General features: G+C 40.0%; 1 protein-coding gene across 3 annotated transcripts in view; it reads left to right on the forward strand.

The window, feature by feature from the left end:
- Positions 1 to 21,873, forward strand: part of grik4 (glutamate receptor, ionotropic, kainate 4) — a 1,016,493-nt gene that overhangs the window by 234,688 nt on the left and 759,932 nt on the right. For all 3 annotated transcript variants that reach the window (XM_061973003.2, XM_061973004.2, XM_061973005.1), the window contains one exon: positions 10,434 to 10,599. The gene's annotated coding sequence lies outside the window, so the exon portion shown is untranslated. The remainder of the gene's footprint in view (positions 1 to 10,433; positions 10,600 to 21,873) is intronic.

A 21,873-nucleotide genomic window follows, 5' to 3' on the forward strand; every position in this document is an offset into this window, starting at 1 on the left:
TCCAGCAGTGAAAACAGTCCTTGGTGGGGGTGGGAGGAGTCTTTGCAGATTTTCTGAGCCCTGGTCAGGCAGCGGCTTTCTGCGATCTCCTGGATAGGAGGAAGAGGAGTCCTGATGATCTTTTCCGCCGTCCTCACCACTCTTTGGAGAGACTTCCAGTCTGAGGCATTGCAGGCTCCAGTCCAGACAGAGATGCAGTTGGTCAGCAGGCTCTCTATAGTGCCTCTGTAGAATGTGGTGAGAATGGGGCAAGGGAGCTTAGCTCTTTTCATCCGACACAAAAAGTGCATACGCTGCTGAGCTCTTTTTACAAGAGCTCCGGTGTGTAGGGACCAGGTTATACTGTCAGTTATCTGCAACCCCAGGAACTTGGTGCTGCTTACTATCTCCACCGCTGTGCCGTTGATGTAGAGTGGAGCGTGGCTGGACTGGTGCTTCCCGAAGTCAACGATGATCTCCTTGGTCTTGTTGACATTCAGGACCAGGTTGTTGGTTCTGCACCAGTCAACCAGATGTTTCACCTCTTCCCTGTAGTCCATGTCATTGTTGTCACAGATGAGGCCCACTACTGTCGTGTCGTCCGCATACTTCACAATGTGGTTAGTAGTGGACCTGGCGCAGCAGTCATGAGTCATCAACGTGAACAGCAGCGGACTCAGGACGCAGCCCTGGGGGGAGCCAGTTCTCAGGGAGATGGCACTGGAGGTGTTGTTGCCCACTCTCACAGATTGGGGTCTGTCTGTGAGAAAGTCAAGCAGCCAGTTGCATAGTGGGGTACTGAATCCAAGGGGGGCCAGTTTGCTCACCAAGTGCTGCGGGATGATGGTGTTGCTACTGACACACAGTGGGGCCTAGTCAGGGCAACGTTCTCATATCTAACATCAAGGCTATAATTTATTAACGTTATTATGTAGGAAAGAAGAAATAATGAAATCCATGTAAAAAAAAAAAAAAAGCCTCAATGAAGAGGTAAGTAGATAATTTTTAATCTTCTTCTCATCTCTTTTGTTAGATTTACAGTAATATTAATATTTCTTGCGACTAGTACAATAATCATCGACTGGAACATCATGGCCACAAATCTTTACCGCCGCTTTTACAGCTACCGCAAACTAAATTCCCGTAATAATGCGAGTTTGCAGGGAAAAAACAAAAAGCTCAAGGGGTAAGCATCTCTCTTCACAGATGGTCCAAAATACTTTCGAAAAACCGTCTTTTCGCATTGTGGCACTCCTGAGTTGTTTATGTTTCAAAATGTGCCTCGCAGCTCGGAGGGAGTGTTCTTTTTAACTACACAAACATAATTAAACACGTGTCGGTGTGACAGCAACCAAGTCACCACCTGCGGTTTAATCATTTAATTCATACCATATCGGCGAAACTGGCCATATTTTGTTTGCTAAGAGAGCCACTGAGCAGCATATTTAACGTTCATCCATTCTGGATTTGATTCCCTCCGACGCCTCCAGGCTCTAACTTCCCATTTACAGTCTTTGTAGCGAAAGAGCTTCACCTGATGACATTTAAAAAACAAGACCACAAATCATTTAAGTAGAAACAAAGTGCCCTTGAGGGTGCTGCTACCTTCTTAGTCCTATCCCTTCATCTATTTTCTGCCTGCGTTCCAGCTTTCAACATAAGTGTCTCGTCATTACCTCTCCATAGAGGTTGTTTTTTAGTGGTTATATTGTTTTTTTTGTTCAACTGCCTGTCTCGATTTACTGTACACTTTTTGATCGTAATGCTCGCTCATCTTTTGATCGTTTTCATGCTTGTCGTACAATGTCATTGCAATTTTTTGCCAATGGTAACAATATTATCAAAATTCACCGAATATACAGTCGTGGGCAAAAGTTGACATACACTTGTAAAGAACATAATGTCATGGCTGTCTTGATAATTTCTACAACTCTTATTTTTTTGTGATAGAGTGATTGGAGCACATACTTGTTGGTCACAAAAAACATTCATGAAGTTTGGTTCTTTTATGAATTTATTATGGATCTACTGAAAATGTGAGCAAATCTGCTGGGTCAAAAGTATACATACAGCAATGTTAATATTTGGTTACATGTCCCTTGGCAAATTTCACTGCAATAAGGTGCTTTTGGTAGCCATCCACAAGCTTCTGGCAAGCTTGTGCTTGAATGTTTGACCACTCCTCTTGACAAAATTGGTGCAGTTCAGCTAAATTTATTGGTTTTCTGATATGGACTTGTTTCTTCAGCATTGTTCACATGTTTAAGTCAGGACTTTGGGAAGGCCATTCTAAAACCTTAATTCTGTTGGAACATCCAACTGCGCATCTGACATCACATGGACAAAGATAAGACCTTCTGGAGGAAAGTTCTATGGTCAGATTAAACAAAAATTGAGCTTTTTGGCCACAATACCCAGCAATATGTTTGGAGAAAAAGGTGAGGCTTTTAATCCCAGGAACACCATAGCTACCGTCAAGCATGGTGGTGGTAGTGTTATGCTCTGGGCCTGTTTTGCTGCCAATGAAACTGGTGCTTTACAGAGAGTAAATAGGACAATGAAAAAGGAGGATTACCTCCAATTCTTCAGGACAACCTAAAATCATCAGCCCGGAGGTTGGGTCTTGGGCGCATGGGAGCATAGATGTAAGAACCGGGAGAACACATCCCCAATATCGGAGACAGTAGTGGTGCACAAGAATATCGAATCGCAATTCATATTACAGTATTTTCTGTACCATAGGGCGCACTGGATTATAAGGCGCACTGCCGATGAATGGTCTATTTTCAAGCTTTTTTCATATATAAGGCGTACTGGATTATAGGGCGCATTGGCCCTTGTGGTCTACATAACATGTAATGGTGGTTCTTTGGTCAAAATGTTGCATAGATTATGTTTTACAGATAATCTCCAAGCCGCTTTCTGACAGTCGCTTCAGGATGCGCCGTTTTGTGGGCGGTCTTATTTATGTGGCTCACTTTCGGTAGCGTCTTCTCCCCGTCATCTTTGTTGTAGCGGTGTAGCGTGCAAGGACGGGTGTGGAAGAAGTGTCAAAAGATGGAGCTAACTGTTTTAATGACATTCAGACTTTACTTCAATCAATAACGGAGCAACATTTCCTCATCCGCTGGAAATGTGTCCCGTGAAAAACCTTCCAACCGGAACTCTCTAATAACTGAAGTTCCTTGGGTGAATAATGTAAACTCACTACACCGGTCTGTTTTAGCGCTTTCATGGTAGAACTTTACACTACTTTATATTAGAAATGGTAACAGCGGAGGATAGAGAGATAGAGAAAAAGAAGAAGTTTATCGACTACAAAGGCGGACGAATGCAGTTTTTTTTAGGACTTATGCAGATCCCAAATACAGATCAGCAGGAACTAGAAGGTAAGAAAAGTTGCTTTTGCATATTATTGCTAAACAAAACGCTAGATAATGTCTTACCTTATACACACACCATAATAATACTTCTATGTAGAATCACAGTACAATCCATCAAGCGGTGCAGCTTCATAGTTTACCAAAGTCGTACTAAAACATTTTGATATATTTTGTGACTGCCATCACATTGCAGTCAACACATATCTCTTATGTGTGACTGCCATCTACTGGTCACACTTATCATTTCACCATGTACCAAATAAAATAGCTTCGAGGTCGGTCAGCACAACCAAAATTATTCCGTACATTAGAGGAGTTTTGAGCAAATTAAAGGATTGTAAGTGCGCCTTAAAGTCAGAAAAATACGGTAATTAAATTAAGTTTAATTAATTTAAATTGGTGACGTTGACTTGAGACACAAGTGTTTTGAGTTAAGAGCTCCGTCACAGAAGCTCGTAAGTTGAGGTACTGCTGTATTTTCATCAACTACTGTCCATAGTCGTGTTGTCTGAGATAAAATAGCTACTTTTTATGTACAGTACTATACAGTGGTACTATGGGCATTCAACTTGGATATAATTTAATGTCAGTGTGCAGCTTTTTTAGTCGTATTGATTTGATATCCACTGAAATTAAGTCAAAGAGCAGCCACTATTGGCGAAATAGCTGGTAACACAAGTTACCCTCCCTTTGGGTAACGGGGCAGTTTAAAGGGTTTAACATCCACCAGCTGACATCATCTTGGGTGAGTGGAAGAAGATTTCGGTAACAACCTGTGCAGCTCTGGTGAATTCCATGCTTAAGAGGATTAAGGCAGCGCGAGATAACAATGGTACTCAGCCCAGTGACTGAGTCTATCAAGTCGAGTTTTCCCTATAAGAGTGCCATTAACATGCAATGCCATGACATTCACACTCCTTATTCCAGCATGGAAAATTGTCTTGGCGTTGAGCTTCTTTTGACGGCTGATGCTCAATGTATATGCTGTGACAGAATGACAAATGTGGGAGGTGCTAAATAAAGAGGAAGGCTGCTGAGTAAGGGACAAAGTAAAACAAACATCAGCAAAAGTCGACAGCAAACTCTGAAGTTGCATTTTGCACAGCCAATTCTCAAGTGGATATTGGATGTCCTCTGCACTGTGACCAGTTAGATGATTAAATATGCAGTGGCAATGTTGTCAAGTTGCTTTTAATAAGCACTTCTTCTCTGTGGGACAAAGCATCTTTTGAAAATAGATTTCATTGTCGACTAATTACATTTCGGTTTACAGTACAGTAATAGAAATAAATGTACACTTTCAATGACATTTATTGTATTTCAAACGCGACAACAGAATCAAAAATAATCTCCATTAAGGTTATTTCAAAGAAAATAACAAAAAATTAATCAGGAAATGTGTCCCAAAAACAAATGGCGTCCTGCCTTAAACTTATTTACACAATGCTTTATACATAATTACTTGATTCACAGTTAACTAATACATGCAATGCATAATCACCTCATTCACACTATATCATTACAAGATACAGTGTAACCTCAATAGTTCCTTCTTGAACTGGGTTTGTACATAGAAAAGTTTGTATATTAAAGCCATTTTCTCAATGAGAAACAATGTAAACTTGAATAATTGGTTTCAGCCTTGACAAAAGGCCATATTTTAGTTAAAGGTTTAAACACTCTTTACAGTACTGTATATCAAATAAACATAACAAGGGGCTGACGGATGAACTTTCTATTTAATAAAAACGTCAAAACAACAACATGAACTGTCCCCATTTGCGGCCGCCCTGCCGACACGTACACACACTGTCACTAGCCTTGTGGTGCACTCACAGTTTGAAATCACAAAAGGTATTGACTTGAAAATTACAAGGCTTAGGACAGTGGTTCTTAATCTGGGTTCGATCGAACCCTAGGGGTTCGGTGAGTCGGCCTCAGGGGTTCGGCGGAGCCTCCGCCACGGAGGTAAAGACACATCCGACTTATCGTGTAAATAAAAACTTCTCCCTATCGGCGTATTATGGATACCCCCAAACAATGTTCCCTCTAATTTTCCATCTAATTTGCAGGTTGTTTGATTGATCGATTGAAACTTTTACTAGCAGATTGCAAAGGAAGAGAATACATTATATGAAACAGTACACTTTACACAGTACAGTACATATTTCGTACAATTGACCACTAAATGGTAACACCCCAATAGGTTTTTCAACTTTTTTAAGTTGGGTTCCACGTTAATCCATTCATGGTAATGTGTGTCAGGTGTGTAATTTGTTGTGAGTTCATGCACTGTGTTGGTTTTGTTCTTTGAACAAAGTGATGTTCATGCACAGTTCATTTTGTGCACCAGTAAAAAAACATATAACTTTTTCTTGAATTTGAAAAAAAATTTTATTTTTTATTTTTCATTAAATAAGGGTTCGGTGAATGCCCATATGAAACTGGTGGGGTTCGGTACCTCCAACAAGGTTAAGAACCACTGTCTTAGGAATAAAACAAATACATCCACTTTACCTTGTCGATTAATCATCTTTACATGCAGCGGAAGGGGTCGGGGTGACAGTGTCGACATGTTGTGGATACTTCCTGAACTTGCCCATTGCTTTCTTTGGACTCCTATTTAGCTAGCATAACTTTGAATAGACTGCAAAGACAAGATATGTAATGTTCGAACTGAGAAACTTAATTTTTTTTTTGCAAATAATCATTAACTTAGAATTTAATGGCAGCAACACATTGCAAAAAAGTTGGCACAGGGGCATTTTTACCACTGTGTTACATGGCCTTTCCTTTGAACAACACTCAGAAAATGTTTGGGAACTGAGGAGACACATTTATGAAGCTTTTCAGGTGGGATTCTTTCCCATTCTTGCTTGATGTACAGATTAATTTGTTCAACAGTCCGGGGGTCTCCGTTGTGGTATTTTAGGCTTCATATTGCACCACACATTTTCAATGGGAGACAGGTCTGGACTACAGGCAGGCCAGTCTAGTACCCGCACTCTTTTACTATGAAGCCACACTGTTGTAACAGGTGGCTTGGCATTGTCTTGCTGAAATAAGCAGGGGCGTCCATGATAACGTTGCTTGGGTGGCAACATACTGTATGTTGCTCCAAAACCTGTATGTACTTTTCAGCATTAATGATGCCTTCACATATGTGTAAGTTACCCATGACTTGGGCACTAATACACCCCCATACCATCACAGATGCTGACTTTTGAACTTTGCACCTATAACAGTCCGTATGGTTATTTTCCTCTTTATTTCGAAGGACACGACATCCACAGTTTCCAAAAACAATTTGAAATGTGCACTCGTCAGACCACAGAACACTTTTCCACTTTGCATCAGTCCATCTTAGATGAGCTCGGGCCCAGCGAAGCCGGCAGTGTTTCTGGGTGTTGTTGATAAATGGCTTTCGCTTTGCATAGTAGAGTTTTAACTTGCACTTACAGATGTAGCGACCAACGGTAGTTACTGACAGTGTTTTTTTTAAGTGTTCCTGAGCCCATGTGGGGATATCCTTTACACACTGATGTCGCTTATTGATGCAGTACCGCCTGAGGGATCGAATTGCCAACAATTATCAACTAGAGACCTGTCAGCGGATGCTATCTTGCTTCAAATCAACTTAATGGATTATCATATTACTTAAATAATTCTCTTATTTATTTGTGTGGATTAATATTGGCCTGTGGATTACTGGATTGCTTTGAGGAAGGATGATGAAGCGCGGTAGCAAGTTTAGTGGTGTTCACTTGAAACTGTTTAACTCTTATTAGAGTGTGTGACTGTGAGTGTGTGTTACAAACCTTTTTGTGGTGTTGCTTCTTATTTGTAATTATTCACAGTGGATTTGTTATATGTATGCAGCGCCAGCTGATCCGAATTTCACAGCGTGTCATAATCACGACGGCCAGATGGATAAAAAAAATACTGATAGCAGTACCATTAGTCCAGAATCTTCACGGTCCTGAAAGACCAAGCCAATTAGGAACCGGTCCTAAAAAAATACCGGTACCCGGTATACATCCCTAGCAATGGGGGATTCATAAATGCAGGTTTCCCTGTACATGGAATTGGGACTGCCAAACTTTACGCGTTAATCACAATAAAATGATTGCATTAATCAACTATGAAGATTAATCACGCTATGTATGTGAACCGCCAAGCTCCTGTAGCGTGCATGGTTTCATAAAGGGTTTTGTCATACAGTCAATGATCAAGTCAGTGCAGAGATTAGTGAGGAGACTCGTTAATTTAGATAAAACTGTTACCAAGTATTGAGCAAATTAATGACTTACATTAAAAAAAAACATTTAATAATTGTTCCTGTATGGCATCTGACCATAAAATTGCATTTGTCTCAAAATATTGGTTTTCTATAAGGTTAATCTAAATTATGAAGGCAATTCATTTGCTGTGATTAATTACAATTAATCAATACTCAAAAGTGCTATTTAAAAGATCAATCAGTGGACAGCACTAATATTATTACATAATGTCATGTCTGTGTGATCATGTTTTGTTTTGGTTATGTTCAGGCTTGGTTTTTGGACTCTTTGTGCACTCTTGTTTGTTTTGTCACCATAGCAACCAATTAGTTTTCACCTGTCCTCATGTCACGCACCTGTCTCAGGCCTTGCACTCGCGCACCTGTCACTAATCATGTCACTGCTATTTAAGCCTGTCTGTTTCTGTTGATTGTCCTGGTGACATTATCTATCCATACTACCTCTGCTCACTTCATGCCATGCTACTTCTGTACCTCCATGCTACTTTTGAAATCAATGCCATAGTTCCCTGCGTTCCAAGTAAGTTTTTGTTTATTGTTCATAGTTTTTTGCCCAAGTGCTAGTTTTGGTTTCATTAGTCAAGTTTGTTCTCCGCCTTTGCGCGGCTTTTGTTTGGACCCTTTTGTTTGTAATTTGTAGTTAGTGTTAAAATAAAAGATGTCCTTACCTTCACGCCTCGCCCGCTCCAACTTTACTTGCATCTCGGGAAAACAAACAACCCATAGTCCAAGTTTTGACACATAACTACATCCTTGGACTTAGACAAACTTTAAGGGAAATTGTTCCACACAGTCGCTCAGTTACAGAGGATGGAAAGGATAAGGATGGAAAGGATCGTGCACACAAAGAGGGCAAAAACAAAAGGTATAAAGTAGACTAAAATGTACCATAGTAGCAATATATAATAAAGCATATGTGATATTTACATATTATATATACAGTATATAATATATACTGATATTCTATATTATATTATATTATATAATATATACACTATATAACAAATCCCAATTACCATGTACAATATTACAGTATGTGTAACAGCTGCAGCAAAAAAAAAAAAGGGCAGCATAAAATAAAAAGTAGATCCAGCAAAAAATATACATTATAAGCAAAGAGAGGTATCTAACATAGAAGCGGTCAGGTAATAGACATATATCATGTATTGCTGTATGGCGAGTGATTATACAGCGGGATGGATTGCGGAATGAAGGAGTTCTTGAATCAAACACTGTGGGAATGAGGCTGGAGGAGCCTGTTAGAGTATGAGCTCCGCTGTCCCTCAATTGTCTGGTGGAGTGGGTGGGCAGGATTGTCCATGATGGCGAGCAGTTTGTCCAGTGTCCTCCTGTCCCTCACTGACACAAACGCCTTCAACTGCGTGTCAATAGTTAGGCCGGCTTTCCGGATCAGTTTGTCAATCCGGTTTAAGTCCTTTTTGCCGGTGCTGCTCCCCCAACAAACAACTGCAAAGTACAGGGCACTGGCCACAACAGACTGAAAAAAAGATCTCCAACAGCTTTCTGCACACATTAAAGGACCTAAGCTTCCTCAGAAAAAAGAGTCTGCTCATGCTTTTCTTGTGTACAGTTTTGCTGTTGTCCTTCCAGTCCAGTCTGCTGTTCAAGTGGACTCCTAGGTACTTGCACTCCCCCACTACTGCCACCTCCCGGCCCTGGATGTTGATGGGCTCCACAGGGGTCATTTTCCCAGATTCAGATCTAACAAAGGTCTTAACTCATTCTCTTTCTATGCCACATCAATGTGGAATGCACTCCCAACAGGTATAAAAGAAAGGGCATCTCTATCCTCCTTCAAAACCGCAATAAAAGTACACCTCCAGGCAACTTCAACCCTAAACTAACACCCTCCCCGGATTGTTAATAATCAAATGTAAACAATCAAATGTAGATACTTTTCTTATGCCTTCTGATCTCTCTCTCTCTCTCTCTCTCTATGTCCACTACTTGCTGTACATATCCTACCAAGTCAGACCTACACTGTTTCAATATTCATTTCTCTGTTCTCAAATGTTGATGACTGATGATAACAACCAAACCTACCCCCTCCACACACCAAAATGTAAATAATGTAAATAATTCAATGTATACACCCTGATGATTATCTTGTGTGATGACTGTATTATGATGATAGTATATATGATAGTATATATCTGTATCATGAATCCATTTAAGTGGACCCCGACTTAAACACGTTTAAAAACTTATTCGGGTGTTACCATTTAGTGGTCAATTGTACGGAAAATGTACTTCACTGTGCAACCTACTAATAAAAGTCTCAATCAATCAATCAATTCTTCTTGAAGTCGATGACCAGCTCCTTGGTCTTGTCCACTTTAAGGAGCAGATCATCCTCAGATGATCACAACAACATCATTGAAGCAAATATCAATAAATGGCACCCTCAAAATATTGTGTTTCGTCCTCATTGTTATATTTGTTGTAAATTCTTCTTCCTATTTCTTTAAAATGTTGTTGATATTTGATTCCACAGTGTTACCTCACTTACCAATGAAGATGCACATGCTTTTGAGCATTGACGTGTTTACGCAAGGCTGTTTTAGATTAAGGTCACACCTCAAATGTTATTTTCCATCTCTGTCTTTGAAAATGTTTTGGAAAGTTTAGTGGAAGATCATTATTTCTTTGCACAATATTACTTGTGCTGTTTTGAAGTTCACACATTTAACAATTTGTCCTACCTAACAAACTGTGTTCAACTGGGATTGTGTCTCCTTGTTTCCTTCCAGGCTGTATGCGGGATCCCGAACACGTTTTGAGTGCAGCTGGTGGCACATACCGTAATTGTGCTTGGGAGATGAGGAGAAGCTAAGTGGACAACCACAACCACTGAAGTCTGACAGCCGGGGTGCACAGAAAAATGGACTAGAAGCACCGCAACTCAGGAGATCAAAGGTAAAAAAAAAAGATACATTCCCTTATGCCTTATGATCATGGTAACAGCTTTTGCTATTTTGAACATGCTTAATGAGGTATCATTAAGGAACATTACATGATTACACTTGCACAATTCAACATGTCCAAAGTAGGAAGAAGTAGTGTTTATTTAACCCTACAGTACCTATTCTCTATGTCTCAACAATTACTGACAGTTTGACCACTTCCTGTGTTTGAGGCAACGTCCACAGAAACACAGATATTTTTTAAAATGCACAATTTTCAATGCATTTTATTTTTTTGTCCACACACAGACATTTATCGTAATTTCCAGGCAATAGAACACACCTAAATATAAGCCGCACCCACCTAATTTTTGGACACATTTTATTTTGCACTAATATTGTCGGCACAACTCCAAAAGCCACAGGTGTAGTCATTGCAATATGAAATATTTACACAGGCGCTTGTGTTCATTCACAAATTCAACAAAATACAGTACCTGTAACACTGCATACAGTAGTCTACCGGAGAAGTCATTGAGAAAAATCTTCCTCGTTCTCCTCCTCCTTCGCCCTGAAACCGCTGAAGTTGTCATCTTCGTTGGCCTTTCGGGGCATATTAGTGGTGGCCCATCTGTTTTTTGCTGCAGCTGTGTACTTTTTAAATGGCCAGGTTGATCGTCTTTGGTTTTGGGGCTGCGCCTTGTGCATTTTGTCGTTACTTCAATGAGGGTGAGTCCATAACGTGCTAAATTGTTGACTGAATGATTGTTTGAGGGGGTTTGATTTTATGCGAACATTTCGTTGATCTGATGCAACAAGGCTAAATTTACTGGCAGTATGTGAAGCTCCTGAACCCGGAAAAATCCATAAATTATCCGCAGCATTGTATAAAGTGCAGACTTCAAAGAAGGAGCTTTTCAGAATGTTCAGCGTTAATGAGGTATCATTAAGGAACATGACATGATTACACTTGCACAATTAAATATGTCCAAAGTAGGAATAAGTAGTGTTTATTTAATCCTACAGTACCTTTTCTCCATGTCTCAACAACTACTGACAGTTTTACCACTTCCTGTGTTTGAGGCAATGTCAACACAAAAACAGATATTTTAAAACATTTTATTTTGTACAAATATTGTCGGCACAAGTCCATAAGCCACAGGTGTAGTCATTGAAACATGAAATATTTACACAGGCGCTTGTGTTCATTCACAAATTTAACAAAATACAGTACCTGTAACACTGCATACAGTAGTCTACCGGAAAAGTCATTGAGAACAATCTTCCTCGTTCTCCTCAGCCCTGAAATCGCTGACATTGTCATCTTCGGTGGCCTTTCGGGGCATATCATCTGTTTTTTGCTGCAGCTGTGTACTTTTTAAATGGCCAGGTTGATCGTCTTTGGTTTTGGGGCTGCGTCTTGTGCATTTTGTTGTTGTTTCAATGAGGGTGAGTCCATAACGTGCTAAATTGTTGACTGAATGATTGTTTGAGGGGGTTGGATTTTATGCGAACATTTCATTGGTCTGATGCAACAAGGCTAAATTTACTGGCAGTATGTGAAGCTCCTGAACCAAGAAACATCCATAAATTATCCGCAGCATTGTATAAAGTGCAGACTTCAAAGAAGGAGCTTTTCAGAATGTTCAGCGTTAATGAAGTATCATTAAGGAACATGACATGATTACACTTGCACAATTCAATATGTCCAAAGTAGGAATAAGTAGTGTTTATTTAATCCTACAGTACCTATTCTCCATGTCTCAACAACTACTGACAGTTTGACCACTTCTTGTGTTTGAGGCAATGTCAACACAAAAACAGATATTTTAAAACATTTTATTTTGTACAAATATTGTCGGCACAAGTCCATAAGCCACAGGTGTAGTCATTGAAACATGATATATTTACACAGGCGCTCGTGTTCATTCACAAATTTAACAAAATACAGTACCTGTAACACTGCATACAGTAGTCTACCGGAAAAGTCATTGAGAACAATCTTCCTCGTTCTCCTACGCCCTGAAACCGCTGCCATTGTCATCTTCGGTGGCCTTTCGGGGCATATCATCTGTTTTTTGCTGCAGCTGTGTACTTTTTAAATGGCCAGGTTGATCGTCTTTGGTTTTGGGGCTGCGTCTTGTGCATTTTGTCGATTCTTCAATGAGGGTGAGTCCATAAAGTGCTAAATTGCTGACTGAATGATTGTCTGAGGGGGTTTGATTTTATGTGAACATTTCATTGGTCTGATGCAACAAGGCTAAACTTACTGGCAGTATGTGGACCTTCTGAACCCGTAAAAATCCATAAATTAACCGCAGCACTCTATAAAGCGCAGGGTTCAAAGAAGGAGCTTTTCAGAATGTTCAGCGTTTGTGTGACGACGGGTAAAACTCAAGCTTTTTGTTTAAAAAAATAAATAAATAAATTAAAATTGTGAAATCATCAATGTTTTTCAAATCCTCATTTACAACAGAACATAGTTTTTTCATTACAGGAGGTTTGATTTCACATGCGCCTTACAAGACACAAAGACTATTAAATGAAACATTCTTGATGTTGTCTGGGCTTGTGTTAGTGTTCTGATTTTTTTAAATAATGTACACGTCATTGTACATTCTATATAACACTATATTGACGTTAAAAGGCCACACAAGTCAGCTTTGGCTTATTTTTCAGGCTTCTGATTGGACAACATGCACATGACAGAATGTTTTTTTTTTATGGGGACAAAAATGTTTTCCACAGGTTTTACCACCCAAGGGGTGTTTTTGAAAATATCCATGTTCATGTGGACATACTGTACTGATTGTTAGCATTTCCTTATATGGAGGGACAATAATAGACAATGTGTGACAATAGTTAAACTGCTCATGCCACGGGTGTTTGAAGTCTGGCATTGTTTTTGATTGCAACATTCATGACTACCGTATTTTTCGGAGTATAAGTCGCACCGGAGTATAAGTCGCACATGCCGAGAATGCATAATAAAGAAGGAAAAAAACATATATAAGTCGCATTTTTGGGGGAAATGTATTTGATAAAACCCAACACCAAGAATAGACATTTGAAAGGCTGAATAAGTGTACGTCATGTGAGGCATAAATAACCAACTGAGAACATGCCCGGTATGTCAACATAACATATTATGGTAAGAGTCATTCAAATAACTATAACATATAGAACATGCTATATGTTTACCAAACAATCTGTCACTCCTAATCGCTAAATCCCATGGAATCTTATACGTCTAATCTCTTACGTGAATGAGCTAAATTATATTATTTGATATTTTACGGTAATGTGTTAATAATTTCATACATAAGTCGCTCCTGAGTATAAGTCGCACCCCCGGCCAAACTATGAAAAAAACTGCGACTTATAGTCCGAAAAATACAGTATTTGCTGTGCCACACAAAGCTGAGCAGTCTTTTGCTTATACACTGTATGTGTTGTACTTGATATATTTATCTTTTTAGAGTGTATCAACCTACGCTGGAATGGTTTTAATGTGTTTGAATAAGGTTATTTAAGTGGTGGCCGACCGAGTCTGTAAATCTCATAGCTTGGAAAACGTGGTCTTATAAAATAAGAAGTAAACCACAATAAGATAAATAAATACATGTTTAAGAAATGACAGAAAAAAATAATTACATGAGATAGAAAATAAATTAAAATGATTGGTAACATTCTATAACGTATACATAAAACATGGATATGCATACAAAAATTACTTATGAAATGGGAATACTTAAATGCAATATATTGCCTGGTATTGTTGATTTTGGCACACGTTCACTGCAACGCTTTTATCTGAGCAACACAAACAAAAGAGAGGCCATTACAGCTTGTAGCGGCGTCCTCTCAGGACCACCTCTTTCCCTTCTCCCTAACCTCCTTCTTATGTTTTGTGCATACTCTAGATAAAGATGCCCTATAGGAAATGACAGCAGTTTATTGCTTTTTACTTTGAGGACAAAATGTGTTGTTGCCTGAAAGCCTCCTGCAACCAGCTTCCCACCTGCTACCTCTTCTGTTTTCGTTTGTACTCGGCGGCCCCAAAAATATAGGAGCAACTTATGGTTTCCAGGGATTGCCTGGAGTTTATCACTCGTAATAACATCTTTTTTCTAGTGCATGGCTATCCAAAGTTAAAAGTTTGGATACTTTACAACTTATTACAGTAATGCCAGTGTTACCACAACTCAACTCAACTCTTCTATGTCCGCGGTGGTTGGTTTTCCACTTTATTATATTGACACAAGAAACTGTCACAATAGCGCATGGCTGCTGGTGGCGTGACCCCTGGATGTAGAGACGGTAGGCAAAGTGGTATTTTAATTAGGACTAAGCAGTCAAAAACTACACAATGAAAATTACTCACAACAGACAACGCACTAGAGGCACAATTAAGGCAGCACCGGCAGATAAACCCATTAGTGATCAGAGGCAGGTGAGTCCCCTGATGACTAATCAAGAGCAGGTGGGGAGAATGGCGCTCACAAACAGTGGTGAAGTCACTGCTAGATAAACCCAAAACAGGAAGTGGATCAAATATGGAAGCCCTGTAGAGGAAGAAACACAAAGCACAGGAAAACAACAACAACAAAAACAGGCGACCGGTGCAATGGACGTCGAGTGGATCTAGTTAATAGTGTGAGAGTCCAGTCCATAGTGGGGCCAGCAGGAGATCATCTTGAGTGGAGACGGGTCAGCAGTGCAGAGACGTCCCCAACTGATGCACAGATGAGTGGTCCACCCCGGGTCCCGACTTTGGACAGCTAGCGGATCTTCTGTGGTCACCTAATAACCTCTCCATGCAGGAGAGGGGGGCAGAGCAGAAAAGAGACGGCAGATCAACTGGTCTAAAAGAGGGTCTATTTAAAGGCTAGTGTATACAAAAGAGTTTTAAGATGGGACTTAAATGCTTCTACTGAGGTAGCATCTCTAACTGTTACCAGGAGGGCATTCCAGGGTACTGGAGCTCGAATAGAAAACACTCTATAGCCCGCAGACTTTTTTGGGGGCTCTGGGAATCACTAATAAGCCGGAGTTCTTTGAACGCAGATTTCTTGCCGGGACATATGGTACAATACAATCAGCAAGATAGGATGGAGATAGACCGTGTAGTATTTTATACGTATGTAGTAAAACCTTAAAGTTGCATCTTAAGTGCACAGGAAGCCAGTACAGGTGAGTATATATATATATATATATATATATATATATATATATATATATATATATATATATATATGTATATATGTATATATATATGTATATATATATGTATACAAAGGTATATACAGTATAGGCGTAATACGATCAAACTTTTTTGTTCTTGTCAAAAGTTGAGCAGCCACATTTTGTACCAACTGTAATCTTTTAATGCATCATGACTGTGAAAAACATGTTACGTGCTAACAAACGGCAACCTGTGAGATTGGTTGGAAAATAAATGTACATGTTTTAGCAGGGCACGGGGCTGGACTTAACAATTTATTTCCCCTTAAATCCTTGACCAAGTCTAATGATTCTACAACTTTGAGGATATCTGTCTTACATGTCTAACAAAGCATTATGAGCACAATCCACAGGGGGTGACACAAATGTCATTTTTACTTAGACTTAGACTTCCTTTTTGTTGTCATTCAAATTTGAACTTTACAGTACAGATAAGAATGGAGTTTAGTTGCATTAGCTCGTTGTAGTGCAGGATAAAAGAGCAATAATGTGCATATATTAATAAATAGATGACTGTACAGATAAATATGGGGCGGTATAGCTCGGTTGGTAGAGTGGCCTTGCCAGCAACTTGAGGGTTGCAGGTTCGATCCCCGCTTCCGTCATCCTAGTCACTGCCGTTGTGTCCTTGGGCAAGACACTTTACCCACCTGCTTCCCAGTGCCACCCACACTGGTTTAAATGTAAGTTAGATATTGGGTTTCACTATGTAAAGCGCTTTGAGTCACTAGAGAAAAAGCGCTATATAAATATAATTCACTTCACTTCAAATATATTGCACTTTTGCATATGCATCCACGTTTATGGATATATGTTATGTTGTCTTTATATTCCTGCGAGTTAATCCATTTTTGGGGGGAATTGAGGGGATTATTATGATGCGTTCAAGAGTCTGATGGCCCGAGGGAAGAAGCTGTTACAGAACCTGGAGGTTCCGCTCCGGAGGCTGCGGAACCTCTTTCCATGAATTGATTAACTTAAACAAGTTGAAAAACTTATTCGGGTGTTACCATTTAGTGGTCAATTGTACGGAATATGTACTGTACTGTGCAATCTCAATCAATCAATCAATCAATGTTTATTTATATAGCCCTAAATCACAAGTGTCTCAAAGGGCTGCACAAGCCACAACGACATCCTCGGTACAGAGCCCACATAAGGGCAAGGAAAACTCACCCCAGTGGGACGTCGATGTGAATGACTATGAGAAACCTTGGAGAGGACCGCATATGTGGGAACCCCCACCCCCCCTCTAGGGGAGACCGAAAGCAATGGATGTCGAGTGGGTCTGACATAATATTGTGAAGTGGATACAACACAACAGTGAGAGTCCAGTCCATAGTGGGGCCAGCAGGAAACCATCCCGAGCGGAGACGGGTCAGCAGCGCAGAGATGTCCCCAACCGATGCACAGCCGAGCGGTTCACCCCGAGTCCCGACTCTGGACAGCCAGCACTTCATCCATGGCCACCGGACCTGTGTAACTCCCACTCCCCAAGAGTCAGGGGGGGGGGGGGGGGGGCAGAGGAGAAAAGAAAAGAAACGGCAGATCAACTGGTCTCAAAAGGGGGGCCTATTTAAAGGCTAGAGTATACACATGAGTTTTAAGATGGGACTTAAATGCTTCTACTAATACAAGTTTCAATCAATCAATCAATAGAGTCCGGCAGTGAAAACAGTCCTTGGTGGGGGTGGGAGGAGTCTCTGCAGATTTTTCTGATCCCTGGTCAGGCAGCGGCTTTTTGCGATCTCCTGGATAGGAGGAAGAGGAGTCCTAATGATCTTTTCCGCCGTCCTCACCACTCTCTGCAGAAACTTCCAGTCTGATGCACTGAGGCATACTCATGGGAAGAACCTCGTAGAACCTCCTAATCAACGCAGCAAGACGGCATTTGTCTATGCATTACTCGGAAAATAGGCCTACTTACCCTACGTGACAGAAAAACCCATTTCCAAAATGTTTTTTTTTTTTTTTTTTTTTTAAATCATTTTTACGCCGCCACCGTACTCTCCCACAGGCACTTCTGGCGAAGACCAATGCCAGCACACATGGTAACGCTGTAAAGACAAATTTCTCTGGGGCAAAATCCGCTACTGTCAGAGTGTGACTTTTACAAACGTTGGCACACAGAAAATAGCTTTTCGGAGACGGTTTCAATTTCATTGCCCACATGTGCAATCTTGCATGAGATGCAAGTATTGACTATCACTTTGGTGCAGATGGTGTATTAAAGCCCCCCCTAGCCCCCAACCCCCTCCCCATCTAGTATGTGTCAAGCGCTGTGTTCAGTGTTGCCGTTGGGCGAGTCCTTTTTGCTCAGCCATGCTGGGAATGAAAGCATTTCTGGTGTCATACTCATTAGCGGTTACTTTGTCGAACTTTGGTCGCTGCCTCATTGATGCTTCGGCTTGTCGGCGATTCCTGTTTACCTGCCTTGCAACACATTGAATAGTCCCCCTTCCTGTTTGCCACGCTGGTGTGTGCAGTTGTCTGTTGTGTTTAATGAACTGTTTGCATCGACGTGTCGACGGAGCTCACCCTGCCACCTGGTCTGGTCCCGGGTTGCTGCCGGGCTCCCCCCTGCCTTTTTTTCTCTCTGAATCTTCCCTGACTGCTCCTGGAGAGTCAAGATAAGACTCGCTGATGTTTGTCTGCTCCCCGGCAGATTACTGAGGCGGACAGGTACAAGGACTCTGGCAGTGCCAGTCTGCTGGAGGCCAAAGAACTTGCACAGGATGGCTGAGCTGATCACAGCGTACCCCATATGCGGGCTGCTGGTGCTTACCCAATTACCTTTCAAAGGAATATTCTACAAAATGTGATTGAAATATACTGTGTGTGCGGGTTTGTGTATGTATACATATATATATATATATATATATATATATATATATATATATATAGTGGTGTAATCAGCATGGTGAGCTATATGAGGCCCGCCCAAAATATTTCTGTACTTTTCTAAATAAAGGGGACCACAAAATATCATTATTGGCTTTTTTTTAACAAAAACATCTTAAGGTACATTAAACATATGTTTCTTATTGCAAATTTGTGCTTAAATAAAATAGTGAACTTGTCTTTTAGTAGTAAGTAAACAAACAAAGGCTCCTAATTTAGCTGCTGACATATGCAGTAACATATTGTGTCATTTCTCATTCTATTATTTTGTCAACATTATTAAGGACAAGTGGTAGAAAATGAATGATTAATCTACTTGTTCATTTACTGTTATCTGGTTATTTTCTGTTTTAACATGTTCTATCTACAATTCTGTTAAAATTTAATAATCACTTATTCTTCTGTTTTTAGATACTTTACATTAGTTTTGGATGATACCACAAATTTGTGTATCAATCCTATACCAAGTAGTTACAGGATCATACATTGGTCATATGCAAAGTCCTCATGTGTCCAGGGACATGTTTCCTGAGTTTATAAACATAATATACATTTTTTTTAAATGAAAGAAGATTTTGTGATGCTGAAAAATATCAATGTAATCATAGTAGTATCGACGAGATAAGCTCCTGTATCATTACAGTGGATGTTAGGTGTAGATCCATCAATGGCGTTTGTTTACCGTATTTCCTTGAATTGGCGCCGGGGCGGTAATTAATTTAAAACCTCTTCTCACTCCGGCGCTTACCAAAGGCATGCGGTAAATTTAGGCCTGCACTTATAAATTTGAGTGTGATGTAAGGATACCAACATGAAAAGCACATTTAATAAAAACAACTTTATTATGGTCTTACCTTTACTTATAAATGAAGTCCATGCGCAGCTCCTTCTGACCAAAAGTATCGATAACTTGTTAATAGAAGTCTTCCTTATCTTTCTTCAGTTTTAAAAGTCTCTCTGTCTCGATGGAGATATTCCTTTAATTATTACCTCCTGCTTCGATTGAAAGTCCAGTTTAAAAAACTGTTTTATTTTAGATATGTAATCCTCTATGTTAAAAGTGCAAGCGAGAGGAAAAAATAAACGATCGCTGCTCACTGTTTCTGCTTGTTGTCACTTCTTCTGCAACCGAGTAGTCGCAAGAAGGATCACTAGTGCCCTCTACCACCAGGAGGCGGGAGTCATTTAATGACTCATGTTTGACACACGCAGCTACGGTATATTAATAAAACATAGCTGCTTACTGTTCTTTTTAGCATATTCAATAGCTTGGACCTTAAATCCTACTGAATAGCTCTTAATCTTCTTCTCTTTATGCGATTTTAAATTATTGAAATCAGCCTCCTCCATTTTGAAAATGATGACAGGTGAAGTGTCACTCGTGACGTGACGAGTTTGACCCGGCGGAAATTCTAGGCATATGCTAATTATTTTGCGAAACGAGTTTGATCCGGCGGAAATTCTAGACATGCGTTAATAGAAATAATAAATTGCGAAACGAGTTTGACCCGGCGTTAATCCTGAGTCGGCGGTAATGCTAAGCATGCGCTAATTATTTTGCGAAACGAGTTAGACCCGGTAGTAATTCCAGGCAGGTGCATACTATATACCCGGCGGCAATTCAAGGAAATACGGTATATTGTAGCGTCTCGGAAGAGTTGGTGCTGCAGGGAATTCTGGGAATTTGTTCTGTAGTGTTTGTGTTGTGTTGCGGTGCAAATATTCTGAGCGTCTCTTCAGGATGTGCCGTTTTGAGGGCGGTCTTATTTACGTGGCTCACCTTCGACAGCGTCTTCTCCCCGTCATCTTTGTTGTAGCGGTGTAGCGTGCAAGGACGGGGGTGGAATAAGTGTCAAAAGATGGAGCTAACTCTTTTAATGACATTCTGACTTTACTTCAATCAATAACGGAGCAGCATCTCCTCATCCGTGGCTCAATAATGCAACATCAACGCCGGAAGTGTGTCCCGTAAAAAACTGTCCGACCGGAAAGCTCTAATAACCAAAGTTCCGTGGGTGAATAATGTAAACTCACTACACCGGTATGTTTTAGCGCTTTGATAGCTAGTTTACTGACAGATATAAGTAAGAACTTTACACTACTTTATATTAGAAATGACAACAGCAGAAGATAAATGTCCCATAACAAGAAGATAGAAAAAAAGAATAAGCTTATGACTACGGTGTCGCCACGAACTACAATGGCGGATACGCGCACATTTTCAGTACTTATGCACATCCCAAATACAGATCAGCAGGTACCAGAAGGTAAGAAAAGTTGTTTTTTGATAATATATTGCAAAACAAAACACCAGATCATGTCTGCTAATAGCTGCCATTTTGCGGTCCTTACACACGCACCAAAATAATACTCTTATGTTTAATGCACCGACAATCCATCAAGCGGTGCGGCTTCATAGCTTACCAAAGTCGTACTAAAAACATTTTGCCAATTTTTGATCGCTGTGTGTAATGTCCTATATTCTCAATGAAACATTTAAAGTTTTGGTGTTGTTTACTGGCATATCTCTTATGTGTGACTGCCATCTTCAAGTCACACTTATCATTACACCATGTACCAAATAAAATGGCTTTGAGGTGGGTAAGCACAACCATAATTATGCCGTACATTAGGCGCACCAGCTCATAAGGCGCACTGTCCATTTTTGAGAAAATTAAAGGATTTTATGTGCGCCTTATAGTCCGAAAAATACGGTATGACATTTTTTTTATGTTAGTGCATCTTTATTCTTATTCAAAGCTGCCTTAGTTTAGTTTAGTCTTTATTTGAAGAGACAATGCACAGAAACATTAAGCTCAAAGACAGATATGTTCTTCACCAGATTATAGCTAAATAGCTAATTTCCATCTGCAGTCCCTGGCTACCTAAATCAAAGAGACACAAAAAACATGCAATTCAATTATACCAAAAAAATCATACTATAGCATGTAATCAAATTAAGAAAAGTCATAAAATGCCCTTTCATTGACACATACTTATACATTACAACCACCCCTCCTTTACATCATAACACAGACAATACATGCTCTTGTTCACATCTGTCATCATTTGTTAAACACAACCATGATTTTAACAGACACACCTTACAGCTTACAGCAAAATGCTCTCATGGATAAATATA

This window comes from Nerophis lumbriciformis, linkage group LG17, assembly GCF_033978685.3.
Source record: "Nerophis lumbriciformis linkage group LG17, RoL_Nlum_v2.1, whole genome shotgun sequence".
Taxonomy (NCBI): Eukaryota; Metazoa; Chordata; class Actinopteri; order Syngnathiformes; family Syngnathidae; genus Nerophis; species Nerophis lumbriciformis.